Genomic DNA, 17,009 nt, shown 5'->3' on the forward strand with positions numbered 1-17,009 from the left:
ACACCCCAAAGCGCAACGTGGACACGTCCAAGATTTTGGAAGAAAACAGAGGTGTTTTTTGCGAAGTGCCTACCTGTAGATTTTGGCCTCTAGCTCAGCCGGCACCTAGCGAAACCTACCAAACCTGTGCATTTCTGAAAACTAGAGACCTAGGGGAATCCAAGGAGGGGTGACTTGCGGGGTTCGGACCAGGTTCTGTTACCCAGAATCCTTTGCAAACCTCAAAAATTTGGCTAAAAAAACACATGTTCCTCACATTTCTGTGGCAGAAAGTTCTGGAATCTGAGAGGAGCCACAAATTTCCTTCCACCCAGCATTCCCCCAAGTCTCCCGATAAAAATGATACCTCACTTGTGTGGGTAGGCCTAGCGCCCGTGACAGGAAACACCCCAAAGCGCAACGTGGACACATCCAAAATTTTGGAAGAAAACAGAGGTGTTTTTTGTGAAGTGCCTACCTGTAGATTTTGGCCTCTAGCTCAGCCGGCACCTAGGGAAACCTACCAAACCTGTGCATTTCTGAAAACTAGAGACTTAGGGGAATCCAAAATGGATTGACTTGCGGGGCTCGGACCAGGTTCTGTTACCCAGAATCTTTGCAAACCTCAAAATTTGGCTAAAAAAACACATGTTCCTCACATTTCTGTGGCAGAAAGTTCTGGAATCTGAGAGGAGCCACAAATTTCCTTCCACCCAGCGTTCCCCCAAGTCTCCCGATAAAAATGATACCTCACTTGCGTGGGTAGGCCTAGCGCCGGCGACAGGAAACACCCCAAAGCGCAACGTGGACACGTCCAAAATTTTGGAAGAAAACAGAGGTGTTTTTTGCGAAGTGCCTACCTGTAGATTTTGGCCTCTAGCTCAGCCGGCACCTAGGGAAACCTACCACACCTGTGCATTTCTGAAAACTAGACACCTAGGGGAATCCAAGGAGGGGTGACTTGCGGGGTTTGGACCAGGTTCTGTTACCCAGAATCCTTTGCAAACCTCAAAATTTGGCTAAAAAAACACATGTTCCTCACATTTCTGTGGCAGAAAGTTCTGGAATCTGAGAGGAGCCACAAATTTCCTTCCACCCAGCGTTCCCCCAAGTCTCCCGATAAAAATGATACCTCACTTGTGTGGGTAGGCCTAGCGCCCGTGACAGGAAACACCCCAAAGCGCAACGTGGACACATCCAAAATTTTGGAAGAAAACAGAGTTGTTTTTTGTGAAGTGCCTACCTGTAGATTTTGGCCTCTAGCTCAGCCGGCACCTAGGGAAACCTACCAAACCTGTGCATTTCTGAAAACTAGAGACCTAGGGAAATCCAAGGAGGGGTGACTTGCGGGGCTCGGACCAGGTTCTGTTACCCAGAATCCTTTGCAAACCTCAAAATTTGGCTAAAAAAACACATGTTCCTCACATTTCTGTGGCAGAAATTTCTGGAATCTGAGAGGAGCCACAAATTTCCTTCCACCCAGCGTTCCCCCCAGTCTCCCGATAAAAATGATACCTCACTTGCGTGGGTAGGCCTAGCGCCAGCGACAGGAAACGCCCCAAAGCGCAACGTGGACACATCCAAAATTTTGGAAGAAAACAGAGGTGTTTTTTGCGAAGTGCCTACCTGTAGATTTTGGCCTCTAGCTCAGCCGGCACCTAGGGAAACCTACCAAACCTGTGCATTTCTGAAAACTAGAGACCTAGGGAATCCAAGGAGGGGTGACTTGTGGGGCTCGGACCAGGTTCTGTTACCCAGAATCCTTTGCAAACCTCTAAATGTGGCTAAAAAAACACATGTTCCTCACATTTCTGTGGCAGAAAGTTCTGGAATCTGAGAGGAGCCACAAATTTCCTTCCACCCAGCGTTCCCCCCAGTCTCCCGATAAAAATGATACCTCACTTGCATGGGTAGGCTAGCGCCGGCGACAGGAAACACCCCAAACCGCAACGTGGACACGTCCAAAATTTTGGAAGAAAACAGAGGTGTTTTTTGCGAAGTGCCTACCTGTAGATTTTGGCCTCTAGCTCAGCCGGCACCTAGGGAAACCTACCAAACCTGTGCATTTCTGAAAACTAGAGACCTAGGGGAATCCAAGATGGGGTGACTTGCGGGGCTCGGACCAGGTTCTGTTACCCCAGAATCCTTTGCAAACCTCAAAATTTGGCTAAAAAAACACATGTTCCTCACATTTCTGTGGCAGAAAGTTCTGGAATCTGAGAGGAGCCACAAATTTCCTTCCACCCAGCGTTCCCCCAAGTCTCCCGATAAAAATGATACCTCACTTGTGTGGGTAGGCCTAGCGCCCGTGACAGGAAACACCCCAAAGCGCAACGTGGACACATCCAAATTTTTGGAAGAAAACAGAGGTGTTTATTGCGAAGTGCCTACCTGTAGATTTTGACCTCTAGCTCAGCCGGCACCTAGGGAAACCTACCAAACCTGTGCATTTCTGAAAACTAGAGACCTAGGGGAATCCAAGGAGGGGTGACTTGTGGGGCTCGGACCAGGTTCTGTTACCCAGAATCCTTTGCAAACCTCTAAATGTGGCTAAAAAAAACACATGTTCCTCACATTTCTGTGGCAGAAAGTTCTGGAATCTGAGAGGAGCCACAAATTTCCTTCCACCCAGCGTTCCCCCAAGTCTCCCGATAAAAATGATACCTCACTTGTGTGGGTAGGCCTAGCGCCCGTGACAGGAAACACCCCAAAGCGCAACGTGGACACATCCAAAATTTTGGAAGAAAACAGAGGTGTTTTTTGTGAAGTGCCTACCTGTAGATTTTGGCCTCTAGCTCAGCCGGCACCTAGGGAAACCTACCAAACCTGTGCATTTCTGAAAACTAGAGACCTAGGGAAATCCAAGGAGGGGTGACTTGCGGGGCTCGGACCATGTTCTGTTACCCAGAATCCTTTGCAAACCTCAAAATTTGGCTAAAAAAACACATGTTCCTCACATTTCTGTGGCAGAAAGTTCTGGAATCTGAGAGGAGCCACAAATTTCCTTCCACCCAGCGTTCCCCCAAGTCTCCCGATAAAAATGATACCTCACTTGCGTGGGTAGGCCTAGCGCCAGCGACAGGAAACGCCCCAAAGCGCAACGTGGACACATCCAAAATTTTGGAAGAAAACAGAGGTGTTTTTTGCGAAGTGCCTACCTGTAGATTTTGGCCTCTAGCTCAGCCGGCACCTAGGGAAACCTACCAAACCTGTGCATTTCTGAAAACTAGAGACCTAGGGGAATCCAAGGAGGGGTGACTTGTGGGGCTCGGACCAGGTTCTGTTACCCAGAATCCTTTGCAAACCTCAAAATTTGGCTAAAAAAACACATGTTCCTCACATTTCTGTGGCAGAAAGTTCTGGAATCTGAGAGGAGCCACAAATTTCCTTCCACCCAGCGTTCCCCCAAGTCTCCCGATAAAAATGATACCTCACTTGCGTGGGTAGGCCTAGCGCCGCCGACAGGAAACACCCCAAAGCGCAACGTGGACACGTCCAAAATTTTGGAAGAAAACAGGTGTTTTTTGCGAAGTGCCTACTGTAGATTTTGGCCTCTAGCTCAGCCGGCACCTAGGGAAACCTACCAAACCTGTGCATTTCTGAAAACTAGAGACCTAGGGGAATCCAAAATGGGGTGACTTGCGGGGCTCCGACCAGGTTCTGTTACCCAGAATCCTTTGCAAACCTCAAAATTTGGCTAAAAAAACACATGTTCCTCACATTTCTGTGGCAGAAAGTTCTGGAATCTGAGAGGAGCCACAAATTTCCTTCCACCCAGCGTTCCCCCAAGTCTCCCGATAAAAATGATACCTCACTTGCGTGGGTAGGCCTAGCGCCGGCGACAGGAAACACCCCAAAGCGCAACGTGGACACGTCCAAAAGTTTGGAAGAAAACAGAGGTGTTTTTTGCGAAGTGCCTACCTGTAGATTTTGGCCTCTAGCTCAGCCGGCACCTAGGGAAACCTACCAAACCTGTGGATTTCTGAAAACTAGAGACCTAGGGGAATCCAAGGAGGGGTGACTTGCGGGGTTCGGACCAGGTTCTGTTACCCAGAATCCTTTGCAAACCTCAAAATTTGGCTAAAAAAACACATGTTCCTCACATTTCTGTGGCAGAAAGTTCTGGAATCTGAGAGGAGCCACAAATTTCCTTCCACCCAGCGTTCCCCCAAGTCTCCCGATAAAAATGATACCTCACTTGCGTGGGTAGGCCTAGCGCCGCCGACAGGAAACACCCCAAAGCGCAACGTGGACACGTCCAAAATTTTGGAAGAAAACAGAGGTGTTTTTTGCGAAGTGCCTACCTGTAGATTTTGGCCTCTAGCTCAGCCGGCACCTAGGGAAACCTACCAAACCTGTGTATTTCTGAAAACTAGAGACCTAGGGGAATCCAAGGAGGGGTGACTTGCGGGGTTCGGACCAGGTTCTGTTACCCAGAATCCTTTGCAAACCTCAAAATTTGGCTAAAAAAACACATGTTCCTCACATTTCTGTGGCAGAAATTTCTGGAATCTGAGAGGAGCCACAAATTTCCTTCCACCCAGCATTCCCCCAAGTCTCCCGATAAAAATGATACCTCACTTGTGTGGGTAGGCCTAGCGCCCGTGACAGGAAACACCCCAAAGCGCAACGTGGACACATCCAAAATTTTGGAAGAAAACAGAGGTGTTTTTTGTGAAGTGCCTACCTGTAGATTTTGGCATCTAGCTCAGCCGGCACCTAGGGAAACCTACCAAACCTGTGCATTTCTGAAAACTAGAGACCTAGGGGAATCCAAGGAGGGGTGACTTGTGGGGCTCGGACCAGGTTCTGTTACCCAGAATCCTTTGCAAACCTCTAAATGTGGCTAAAAAAACACATGTTCCTCACATTTCTGTGGCAGAAAGTTCTGGAATCTGAGAGGAGCCACAAATTTCCTTCCACCCAGCGTTCCCCCCAGTCTCCCGATAAAAATGATACCTCACTTGCATGGGTAGGCCTAGCGCCGGCGACAGGAAACACCCCAAACCGCAACGTGGACACGTCCAAAATTTTGGAAGAAAACAGAGGTGTTTTTTGCGAAGTGCCTACCTGTAGATTTTGGCCTCTAGCTCAGCCGGCACCTAGGGAAACCTACCAAACCTGTGCATTTCTGAAAACTAGAGACCTAGGGGAATCCAAGATGGGGTGACTTGCGGGGCTCGGACCAGGTTCTGTTACCCCAGAATCCTTTGCAAACCTCAAAATTTGGCTAAAAAAACACATGTTCCTCACATTTCTGTGGCAGAAAGTTCTGGAATCTGAGAGGAGCCACAAATTTCCTTCCACCCAGCGTTCCCCCAAGTCTCGCGATAAAAATGATACCTCGCTTGTGTGGGTAGGCCTAGCGCCCGTGACAGGAAACACCCCAAAGCGCAACGTGGACACATCCAAATTTTTGGAAGAAAACAGAGGTGTTTATTGCGAAGTGCCTACCTGTAGATTTTGACCTCTAGCTCAGCCGGCACCTAGGGAAACCTACCAAACCTGTGCATTTCTGAAAACTAGAGACCTAGGGGAATCCAAGGAGGGGTGACTTGTGGGGCTCGGACCAGGTTCTGTTACCCAGAATCCTTTGCAAACCTCTAAATGTGGCTAAAAAAACACATGTTCCTCACATTTCTGTGGCAGAAAGTTCTGGAATCTGAGAGGAGCCACAAATTTCCTTCCACCCAGCGTTCCCCCAAGTCTCCCGATAAAAATGATACCTCACTTGTGTGGGTAGGCCTAGCGCCCGTGACAGGAAACACCCCAAAGCGCAACGTGGACACATCCAAAATTTTGGAAGAAAACAGAGGTGTTTTTTGTGAAGTGCCTACCTGTAGATTTTGGCCTCTAGCTCAGCCGGCACCTAGGGAAACCTACCAAACCTGTGCATTTCTGAAAACTAGAGACCTAGGGAAATCCAACGAGGGGTGACTTGCGGGGCTCGGACCAGGTTCTGTTACCCAGAATCCTTTGCAAACCTCAAAATTTGGCTAAAAAAACACGTGTTCCTCACATTTCTGTGGCAGAAATTTCTGGAATCTGAGAGGAGCCACAAATTTCCTTCCACCCAGCGTTCCCCCCAGTCTCCCGATAAAAATGATACCTCACTTGCGTGGGTAGGCCTAGCGCCAGCGACAGGAAACGCCCCAAAGCGCAACGTGGACACATCCAAAATTTTGGAAGAAAACAGAGGTGTTTTTTGCGAAGTGCCTACCTGTAGATTTTGGCCTCTAGCTCAGCCGGCACCTAGGGAAACCTACCAAACCTGTGCATTTCTGAAAACTAGAGACCTAGGGAAATCCAAGGAGGGGTGACTTGCGGGGCTCGGACCAGGTTCTGTTACCCAGAATCCTTTGCAAACCTCAAAATTTGGCTAAAAAAACACATGTTCCTCACATTTCTGTGGCAGAAAGTTCTGGAATCTGAGAGGAGCCACAAATTTCCTTCCACCCAGCGTTCCCCCAGTCTCCCGATAAAAATGATACCTCACTTGCGTGGGTAGGCCTAGCGCCAGCGACAGGAAACGCCCCAAAGCGCAACGTGGACACATCCAAAATTTTGGAAGAAAACAGAGGTGTTTTTTGCGTAGTGCCTACCTGTAGATTTTGGCCTCTAGCTCAGCCGGCACCTAGGGAAACCTACCAAACCTGTGCATTTCTGAAAACTAGAGACCTAGGGGAATCCAAGATGGGGTGACTTGCGGGGCTCGGACCAGGTTCTGTTACCCAGAATCCTTTGCAAACCTCAAAATTTGGCTAAAAAAACACATGTTCCTCACATTTCTGTGGCAGAAAGTTCTGGAATCTGAGAGGAGCCACAAATTTCCTTCCACCCAGCGTTCCCCCAAGTCTCCCGATAAAAATGATACCTCACTTGCGTGGGTAGGCCTAGCGCCGGCGACAGGAAACACCCCAAAGCGCAACGTGGACACGTCCAAAATTTTGGAAGAAAACAGAGGTGTTTTTTGCGAAGTGCCTACCTGTAGATTTTGGCCTCTAGCTCAGCCGGCACCTAGGGAAACCTACCACACCTGTGCATTTCTGAAAACTAGACACCTAGGGCAATCCAAGGAGGGGTGACTTGCGGGGTTTGGACCAGGTTCTGTTACCCAGAATCCTTTGCAAACCTCAAAATTTGGCTAAAAAAACACATGTTCCTCACATTTCTGTGGCAGAAAGTTCTGGAATCTGAGAGGAGCCACAAATTTCCTTCCACCCAGCGTTCCCCCAAGTCTCCCGATAAAAATGATACCTCACTTGTGTGGGTAGGCCTAGCGCCCGTGACAGGAAACACCCCAAAGCGCAACGTGGACACATCCAAAATTTTGGAAGAAAACAGAGGTGTTTTTTGTGAAGTGCCTACCTGTAGATTTTGGCCTCTAGCTCAGCCGGCACCTAGGGAAACCTACCAAACCTGTGCATTTCTGAAAACTAGAGACCTAGGGAAATCCAAGGAGGGGTGACTTGCGGGGCTCGGACCAGGTTCTGTTACCCAGAATCCTTTGCAAACCTCAAAATTTGGCTAAAAAAACACATGTTCCTCACATTTCTGTGGCAGAAATTTCTGGAATCTGAGAGGAGCCACAAATTTCCTTCCACCCAGCGTTCCCCCCAGTCTCCCGATAAAAATGATACCTCACTTGCGTGGGTAGGCCTAGCGCCAGCGACAGGAAACGCCCCAAAGCGCAACGTGGACACATCCAAAATTTTGGAAGAAAACAGAGGTGTTTTTTGCGAAGTGCCTACCTGTAGATTTTGGCCTCTAGCTCAGCCGGCACCTAGGGAAACCTACCAAACCTGTGCATTTCTGAAAACTAGAGACCTAGGGGAATCCAAGGAGGGGTGACTTGTGGGGCTCGGACCAGGTTCTGTTACCCAGAATCCTTTGCAAACCTCTAAATGTGGCTAAAAAAACACATGTTCCTCACATTTCTGTGGCAGAAAGTTCTGGAATCTGAGAGGAGCCACAAATTTCCTTCCACCCAGCGTTCCCCCAAGTCTCCCGATAAAAATGATACCTCACTTGCATGGGTAGGCCTAGCGCCGGCGACAGGAAACACCCCAAACCGCAACGTGGACACGTCCAAAATTTTGGAAGAAAACAGAGGTGTTTTTTGCGAAGTGCCTACCTGTAGATTTTGGCCTCTAGCTCAGCCGGCACCTAGGGAAACCTACCAAACCTGTGCATTTCTGAAAACTAATGACCTAGGGGAATCCAAGATGGGGTGACTTGCGGGGCTCGGACCAGGTTCTGTTACCCCAGAATCCTTTGCAAACCTCAAAATTTGGCTAAAAAAACACATGTTCCTCACATTTCTGTGGCAGAAAGTTCTGGAATCTGAGAGGAGCCACAAATTTCCTTCCACCCAGCGTTCCCCCAAGTCTCCCGATAAAAATGATACCTCACTTGTGTGGGTAGGCCTAGCGCCCGTGACAGGAAACACCCCAAAGCGCAACGTGGACACATCCAAATTTTTGGAAGAAAACAGAGGTGTTTATTGCGAAGTGCCTACCTGTAGATTTTGACCTCTAGCTCAGCCGGCACCTAGGGAAACCTACCAAACCTGTGCATTTCTGAAAACTAGAGACCTAGGGGAATCCAAGGAGGGGTGACTTGTGGGGCTCGGACCAGGTTCTGTTACCCAGAATCCTTTGCAAACCTCTAAATGTGGCTAAAAAAACACATGTTCCTCACATTTCTGTGGCAGAAAGTTCTGGAATCTGAGAGGAGCCACAAATTTCCTTCCACCCAGCGTTCCCCCAAGTCTCCCGATAAAAATGATACCTCACTTGTGTGGGTAGGCCTAGCGCCCGTGACAGGAAACACCCCAAAGCGCAACGTGGACACATCCAAAATTTTGGAAGAAAACAGAGGTGTTTTTTGTGAAGTGCCTACCTGTAGATTTTGGCCTCTAGCTCAGCCGGCACCTAGGGAAACCTACCAAACCTGTGCATTTCTGAAAACTAGAGACCTAGGGAAATCCAACGAGGGGTGACTTGCGGGGCTCGGACCAGGTTCTGTTACCCAGAATCCTTTGCAAACCTCAAAATTTGGCTAAAAAAACACGTGTTCCTCACATTTCTGTGGCAGAAATTTCTGGAATCTGAGAGGAGCCACAAATTTCCTTCCACCCAGCGTTCCCCCCAGTCTCCCGATAAAAATGATACCTCACTTGCGTGGGTAGGCCTAGCGCCAGCGACAGGAAACGCCCCAAAGCGCAACGTGGACACATCCAAAATTTTGGAAGAAAACAGAGGTGTTTTTTGCGAAGTGCCTACCTGTAGATTTTGGCCTCTAGCTCAGCCGGCACCTAGGGAAACCTACCAAACCTGTGCATTTCTGAAAACTAGAGACCTAGGGAAATCCAAGGAGGGGTGACTTGCGGGGCTCGGACCAGGTTCTGTTACCCAGAATCCTTTGCAAACCTCAAAATTTGGCTAAAAAAACACATGTTCCTCACATTTCTGTGGCAGAAAGTTCTGGAATCTGAGAGGAGCCACAAATTTCCTTCCACCCAGCGTTCCCCCCAGTCTCCCGATAAAAATGATACCTCACTTGCGTGGGTAGGCCTAGCGCCAGCGACAGGAAACGCCCCAAAGCGCAACGTGGACACATCCAAAATTTTGGAAGAAAACAGAGGTGTTTTTTGCGTAGTGCCTACCTGTAGATTTTGGCCTCTAGCTCAGCCGGCACCTAGGGAAACCTACCAAACCTGTGCATTTCTGAAAACTAGAGACCTAGGGGAATCCAAGATGGGGTGACTTGCGGGGCTCGGACCAGGTTCTGTTACCCAGAATCCTTTGCAAACCTCAAAATTTGGCTAAAAAAACACATGTTCCTCACATTTCTGTGGCAGAAAGTTCTGGAATCTGAGAGGAGCCACAAATTTCCTTCCACCCAGCGTTCCCCCAAGTCTCCTGATAAAAATGATACCTCACTTGTGTGGGTAGGCCTAGCGCCCGTGACAGGAAACACCCCAAAGCGCAACGTGGACACATCCAAATTTTTGGAAGAAAACAGAGGTGTTTTGTGTGAAGTGCCTACCTGTAGATTTTGGCCTCTAGCTCAGCCGGCACCTAGGGAAACCTACCAAACCTGTGCATTTCTGAAAACTAGAGACCTAGGGAAATCCAAGGAGGGGTGACTTGCGGGGCTCGGACCATGTTCTGTTACCCAGAATCCTTTGCAAACCTCAAAATTTGGCTAAAAAAACACATGTTCCTCACATTTCTGTGGCAGAAAGTTCTGGAATCTGAGAGGAGCCACAAATTTCCTTCCACCCAGCGTTCCCCCAAGTCTCCCGATAAAAATGATACCTCACTTGCGTGGGTAGGCCTAGCGCCAGCGACAGGAAACGCCCCAAAGCGCAACGTGGACACATCCAAAATTTTGGAAGAAAACAGAGGTGTTTTTTGCGAAGTGCCTACCTGTAGATTTTGGCCTCTAGCTCAGCCGGCACCTAGGGAAACCTACCAAACCTGTGCATTTCTGAAAACTAGAGACCTAGGGGAATCCAAGGAGGGGTGACTTGTGGGGCTCGGACCAGGTTCTGTTACCCAGAATCCTTTGCAAACCTCACAATTTGGCTAAAAAAACACATGTTCCTCACATTTCTGTGGCAGAAAGTTCTGGAATCTGAGAGGAGCCACAAATTTCCTTCCACCCAGCGTTCCCCCAAGTCTCCCGATAAAAATGATACCTCACTTGCGTGGGTAGGCCTAGCGCCGCCGACAGGAAACACCCCAAAGCGCAACGTGGACACGTCCAAAATTTTGGAAGAAAACAGAGGTGTTTTTTGCGAAGTGCCTACCTGTAGATTTTGGCCTCTAGCTCAGCCGGCACCTAGGGAAACCTACCAAACCTGTGCATTTCTGAAAACTAGAGACCTAGGGGAATCCAAAATGGGGTGACTTGCGGGGCTCCGACCAGGTTCTGTTACCCAGAATCCTTTGCAAACCTCAAAATTTGGCTAAAAAAACACATGTTCCTCACATTTCTGTGGCAGAAAGTTCTGGAATCTGAGAGGAGCCACAAATTTCCTTCCACCCAGCGTTCCCCCAAGTCTCCCGATAAAAATGATACCTCACTTGCGTGGGTAGGCCTAGCGCCGGCGACAGGAAACACCCCAAAGCGCAACGTGGACACGTCCAAAAGTTTGGAAGAAAACAGAGGTGTTTTTTGCGAAGTGCCTACCTGTAGATTTTGGCCTCTAGCTCAGCCGGCACCTAGGGAAACCTACCAAACCTGTGGATTTCTGAAAACTAGAGACCTAGGGGAATCCAAGGAGGGGTGACTTGCGGGGTTCGGACCAGGTTCTGTTACCCAGAATCCTTTGCAAACCTCAAAATTTGGCTAAAAAAACACATGTTCCTCACATTTCTGTGGCAGAAAGTTCTGGAATCTGAGAGGAGCCACAAATTTCCTTCCACCCAGCATTCCCCCAAGTCTCCCGATAAAAATGATACCTCACTTGTGTGGGTAGGCCTAGCGCCCGTGACAGGAAACACCCCAAAGCGCAACGTGGACACATCCAAAATTTTGGAAGAAAACAGAGGTGTTTTTTGTGAAGTGCCTACCTGTAGATTTTGGCCTCTAGCTCAGCCGGCACCTAGGGAAACCTACCAAACCTGTGCATTTCTGAAAACTAGAGACTTAGGGGAATCCAAAATGGATTGACTTGCGGGGCTCGGACCAGGTTCTGTTACCCAGAATCCTTTGCAAACCTCAAAATTTGGCTAAAAAAACACATGTTCCTCACATTTCTGTGGCAGAAAGTTCTGGAATCTGAGAGGAGCCACAAATTTCCTTCCACCCAGCGTTCCCCCAAGTCTCCCGATAAAAATGATACCTCACTTGCGTGGGTAGGCCTAGCGCCGGCGACAGGAAACACCCCAAAGCGCAACGTGGACACGTCCAAAATTTTGGAAGAAAACAGAGGTGTTTTTTGCGAAGTGCCTACCTGTAGATTTTGGCCTCTAGCTCAGCCGGCACCTAGGGAAACCTACCACACCTGTGCATTTCTGAAAACTAGACACCTAGGGGAATCCAAGGAGGGGTGACTTGCGGGGTTTGGACCAGGTTCTGTTACCCAGAATCCTTTGCAAACCTCAAAATTTGGCTAAAAAAACACATGTTCCTCACATTTCTGTGGCAGAAAGTTCTGGAATCTGAGAGGAGCCACAAATTTCCTTCCACCCTGCGTTCCCCCAAGTCTCCCGATAAAAATGATACCTCACTTGTGTGGGTAGGCCTAGCGCCCGTGACAGGAAACACCCCAAAGCGCAACGTGGACACATCCAAAATTTTGGAAGAAAACAGAGGTGTTTTTTGTGAAGTGCCTACCTGTAGATTTTGGCCTCTAGCTCAGCCGGCACCTAGGGAAACCTACCAAACCTGTGCATTTCTGAAAACTAGAGACCTAGGGAAATCCAAGGAGGGGTGACTTGCGGGGCTCGGACCAGGTTCTGTTACCCAGAATCCTTTGCAAACCTCAAAATTTGGCTAAAAAAACACATGTTCCTCACATTTCTGTGGCAGAAATTTCTGGAATCTGAGAGGAGCCACAAATTTCCTTCCACCCAGCGTTTCCCCCAGTCTCCCGATAAAAATGATACCTCACTTGCGTGGGAGGCCTAGCGCCAGCGACAGGAAACGCCCCAAAGCGCAACGTGGACACATCCAAAATTTTGGAAGAAAACAGAGGTGTTTTTTGCGAAGTGCCTACCTCTAGATTTTGGCCTCTAGCTCAGCCGGCACCTAGAGAAACCTACCAAACCTGTGCATTTCTGAAAACTAGAGACCTAGGGGAATCCAAGGAGGGGTGACTTGTGGGGCTCGGACCAGGTTCTGTTACCCAGAATCCTTTGCAAACCTCTAAATGTGGCTAAAAAAACACATGTTCCTCACATTTCTGTGGCAGAAAGTTCTGGAATCTGAGAGGAGCCACAAATTTCCTTCCACCCAGCGTTCCCCCAAGTCTCCCGATAAAAATGATACCTCACTTGCATGGGTAGGCCTAGCGCCGGCGACAGGAAACACCCCAAACCGCAACGTGGACACGTCCAAAATTTTGGAAGAAAACAGAGGTGTTTTTTGCGAAGTGCCTACCTGTAGATTTTGGCCTCTAGCTCAGCCGGCACCTAGGGAAACCTACCAAACCTGTGCATTTCTGAAAACTAGAGACCTAGGGGAATCCAAGATGGGGTGACTTGCGGGGCTCGGACCAGGTTCTGTTACCCAGAATCCTTTGCAAACCTCAAAATTTGGCTAAAAAAACACATGTTCCTCACATTTCTGTGGCAGAAAGTTCTGGAATCTGAGAGGAGCCACAAATTTCCTTCCACCCAGCGTTCCCCCAAGTCTCCCGATAAAAATGATACCTCACTTGTGTGGGTAGGCCTAGCGCCCGTGACAGGAAACACCCCAAAGCGCAACGTGGACACATCCAAATTTTTGGAAGAAAACAGAGGTGTTTATTGCGAAGTGCCTACCTGTAGATTTTGGCCTCTAGCTCAGCCGGCACCTAGGGAAACCTACCAAACCTGTGCATTTCTGAAAACTAGAGACCTAGGGGAATCCAAGGAGGGGTGACTTGTGGGGCTCGGACCAGGTTCTGTTACCCAGAATCCTTTGCAAACCTCTAAATGTGGCTAAAAAAACACATGTTCCTCACATTTCTGTGGCAGAAAGTTCTGGAATCTGAGAGGAGCCACAAATTTCCTTCCACCCAGCGTTCCCCCAAGTCTCCCGATAAAAATGATACCTCACTTGTGTGGGTAGGCCTAGCGCCCGTGACAGGAAACACCCCAAAGCGCAACGTGGACACATCCAAAATTTTGGAAGAAAACAGAGGTGTTTTTTGTGAAGTGCCTACCTGTAGATTTTGGCCTCTAGCTCAGCCGGCACCTAGGGAAACCTACCAAACCTGTGCATTTCTGAAAACTAGAGACCTAGGGAAATCCAAGGAGGGGTGACTTGCGGGGCTCGGACCAGGTTCTGTTACCCAGAATCCTTTGCAAACCTCAAAATTTGGCTAAAAAAACACGTGTTCCTCACATTTCTGTGGCAGAAATTTCTGGAATCTGAGAGGAGCCACAAATTTCCTTCCACCCAGCGTTCCCCCCAGTCTCCCGATAAAAATGATACCTCACTTGCGTGGGTAGGCCTAGCGCCAGCGACAGGAAACGCCCCAAAGCGCAACGTGGACACATCCAAAATTTTGGAAGAAAACAGAGGTGTTTTTTGCGAAGTGCCTACCTGTAGATTTTGGCCTCTAGCTCAGCCGGCACCTAGGGAAACCTACCAAACCTGTGCATTTCTGAAAACTAGAGACCTAGGGGAATCCAAGGAGGGGTGACTTGTGGGGCTCGGACCAGGTTCTGTTACCCAGAATCCTTTGCAAACCTCTAAATTTGGCTAAAAAAACACATGTTCCTCACATTTCTGTGGCAGAAAGTTCTGGAATCTGAGAGGAGCCACAAATTTCCTTCCACCCAGCGTTCCCCCAAGTCTCCCGATAAAAATGATACCTCACTTGCATGGGTAGGCCTAGCGCCGGCGACAGGAAACACCCCAAACCGCAACGTGGACACGTCCAAAATTTTGGAAGAAAACAGAGGTGTTTTTTGCGAAGTGCCTACCTGTAGATTTTGGCCTCTAGCTCAGCCAGCACCTAGGGAAACCTACCAAACCTGTGCATTTCTGAAAACTAGAGACCTAGGGGAATCCAAGATGGGGTGACTTGCGGGGCTCGGACCAGGTTCTGTTACCCAGAATCCTTTGCAAACCTCAAAATTTGGCTAAAAAAACACATGTTCCTCACATTTCTGTGGCAGAAAGTTCTGGAATCTGAGAGGAGCCACAAATTTCCTTCCACCCAGCGTTCCCCCAAGTCTCCCGATAAAAATGATACCTCACTTGTTTGGGTAGGCCTAGCGCCCGTGACAGGAAACACCCCAAAGCGCAACGTGGACACATCCAAATTTTTGGAAGAAAACAGAGGTGTTTTGTGTGAAGTGCCTACCTGTAGATTTTGGCCTCTAGCTCAGCCGGCACCTAGGGAAACCTACCAAACCTGTGCATTTCTGAAAACTAGAGACCTAGGGAAATCCAAGGAGGGGTGACTTGCGGGGCTCGGACCAGGTTCTGTTACCCAGAATCCTTTGCAAACCTCAAAATTTGGCTAAAAAAACACATGTTCCTCACATTTCTGTGGCAGAAAGTTCTGGAATCTGAGAGGAGCCACAAATTTCCTTCCACCCAGCGTTCCCCCAAGTCTCCCGATAAAAATGATACCTCACTTGCGTGGGTAGGCCTAGCGCCAGCGACAGGAAACGCCCCAAAGCGCAACGTGGACACATCCAAAATTTTGGAAGAAAACAGAGGTGTTTTTTGCGAAGTGCCTACCTGTAGATTTTGGCCTCTAGCTCAGCCGGCACCTAGGGAAACCTACCAAACCTGTGCATTTCTGAAAACTAGAGACCTAGGGGAATCCAAGGAGGGGTGACTTGTGGGGCTCGGACCAGGTTCTGTTACCCAGAATCCTTTGCAAACCTCAAAATTTGGCTAAAAAAACACATGTTCCTCACATTTCTGTGGCAGAAAGTTCTGGAATCTGAGAGGAGCCACAAATTTCCTTCCACCCAGCGTTCCCCCAAGTCTCCCGATAAAAATGATACCTCACTTGCGTGGGTAGGCCTAGCGCCGGCGACAGGAAACACCCCAAAGCGCAACGTGGACACGTCCAAAATTTTGGAAGAAAACAGAGGTGTTTTTTGCGAAGTGCCTACCTGTAGATTTTGGCCTCTAGCTCAGCCGGCACCTAGGGAAACCTACCAAACCTGTGCATTTCTGAAAACTAGAGACCTAGGGGAATCCAAGGAGGGGTGACTTGCGGGGTTCGGACCAGGTTCTGTTACCCAGAATCCTTTGCAAACCTCAAAATTTGGCTAAAAAAACACATGTTCCTCACATTTCTGTGGCAGAAAGTTCTGGAATCTGAGAGGAGCCACAAATTTCCTTCCGCCCAGCATTCCCCCAAGTCTCCCGATAAAAATGATACCTCACTTGTGTGGGTAGGCCTAGCGCCCGTGACAGGAAACACCCCAAAGCGCAACGTGGACACATCCAAAATTTTGGAAGAAAACAGAGGTGTTTTTTGTGAAGTGCCTACCTGTAGATTTTGGCCTCTAGCTCAGCTGGCACCTAGGGAAACCTACCAAACCTGTGCATTTCTGAAAACTAGAGACTTAGGGGAATCCAAAATGGATTGACTTGCGGGGCTCGGACCAGGTTCTGTTACCCAGAATCCTTTGCAAACCTCAAAATTTGGCTAAAAAAACACATGTTCCTCACATTTCTGTGGCAGAAAGTTCTGGAATCTGAGAGGAGCCACAAATTTCCTTCCACCCAGCGTTCCCCCAAGTCTCCCGATAAAAATGATACCTCACTTGCGTGGGTAGGCCTAGCGCCGGCGACAGGAAACACCCCAAAGCGCAACGTGGACACGTCCAAAATTTTGGAAGAAAACAGAGGTGTTTTTTGCGAAGTGCCTACCTGTAGAGTTTGGCCTCTAGCTCAGCCGGCACCTAGGGAAACCTACCACACCTGTGCATTTCTGAAAACTAGACACCTAGGGGAATCCAAGGAGGGGTGACTTGCGGGGTTTGGACCAGGTTCTGTTACCCAGAATCCTTTGCAAACCTCAAAATTTGGCTAAAAAAACACATGTTCCTCACATTTCTGTGGCAGAAAGTTCTGGAATCTGAGAGGAGCCACAAATTTCCTTCCACCCAGCGTTCCCCCAAGTCTCCCGATAAAAATGATACCTCACTTGTGTGGGTAGGCCTAGCGCCCGTGACAGGAAACACCCCAAAGCGCAACGTGGACACATCCAAAATTTTGGAAGAAAACAGAGGTGTTTTTTGTGAAGTGCCTACCTGTAGATTTTGGCCTCTAGCTCAGCCGGCACCTAGGGAAACCTACCAAACCTGTGCATTTCTGAAAACTAGAGACCTAGGGAAATC

This window comes from Pleurodeles waltl, chromosome 1_1 (genome assembly GCF_031143425.1).
Source record: "Pleurodeles waltl isolate 20211129_DDA chromosome 1_1, aPleWal1.hap1.20221129, whole genome shotgun sequence".
NCBI lineage: Eukaryota > Metazoa > Chordata > Amphibia > Caudata > Salamandridae > Pleurodeles > Pleurodeles waltl.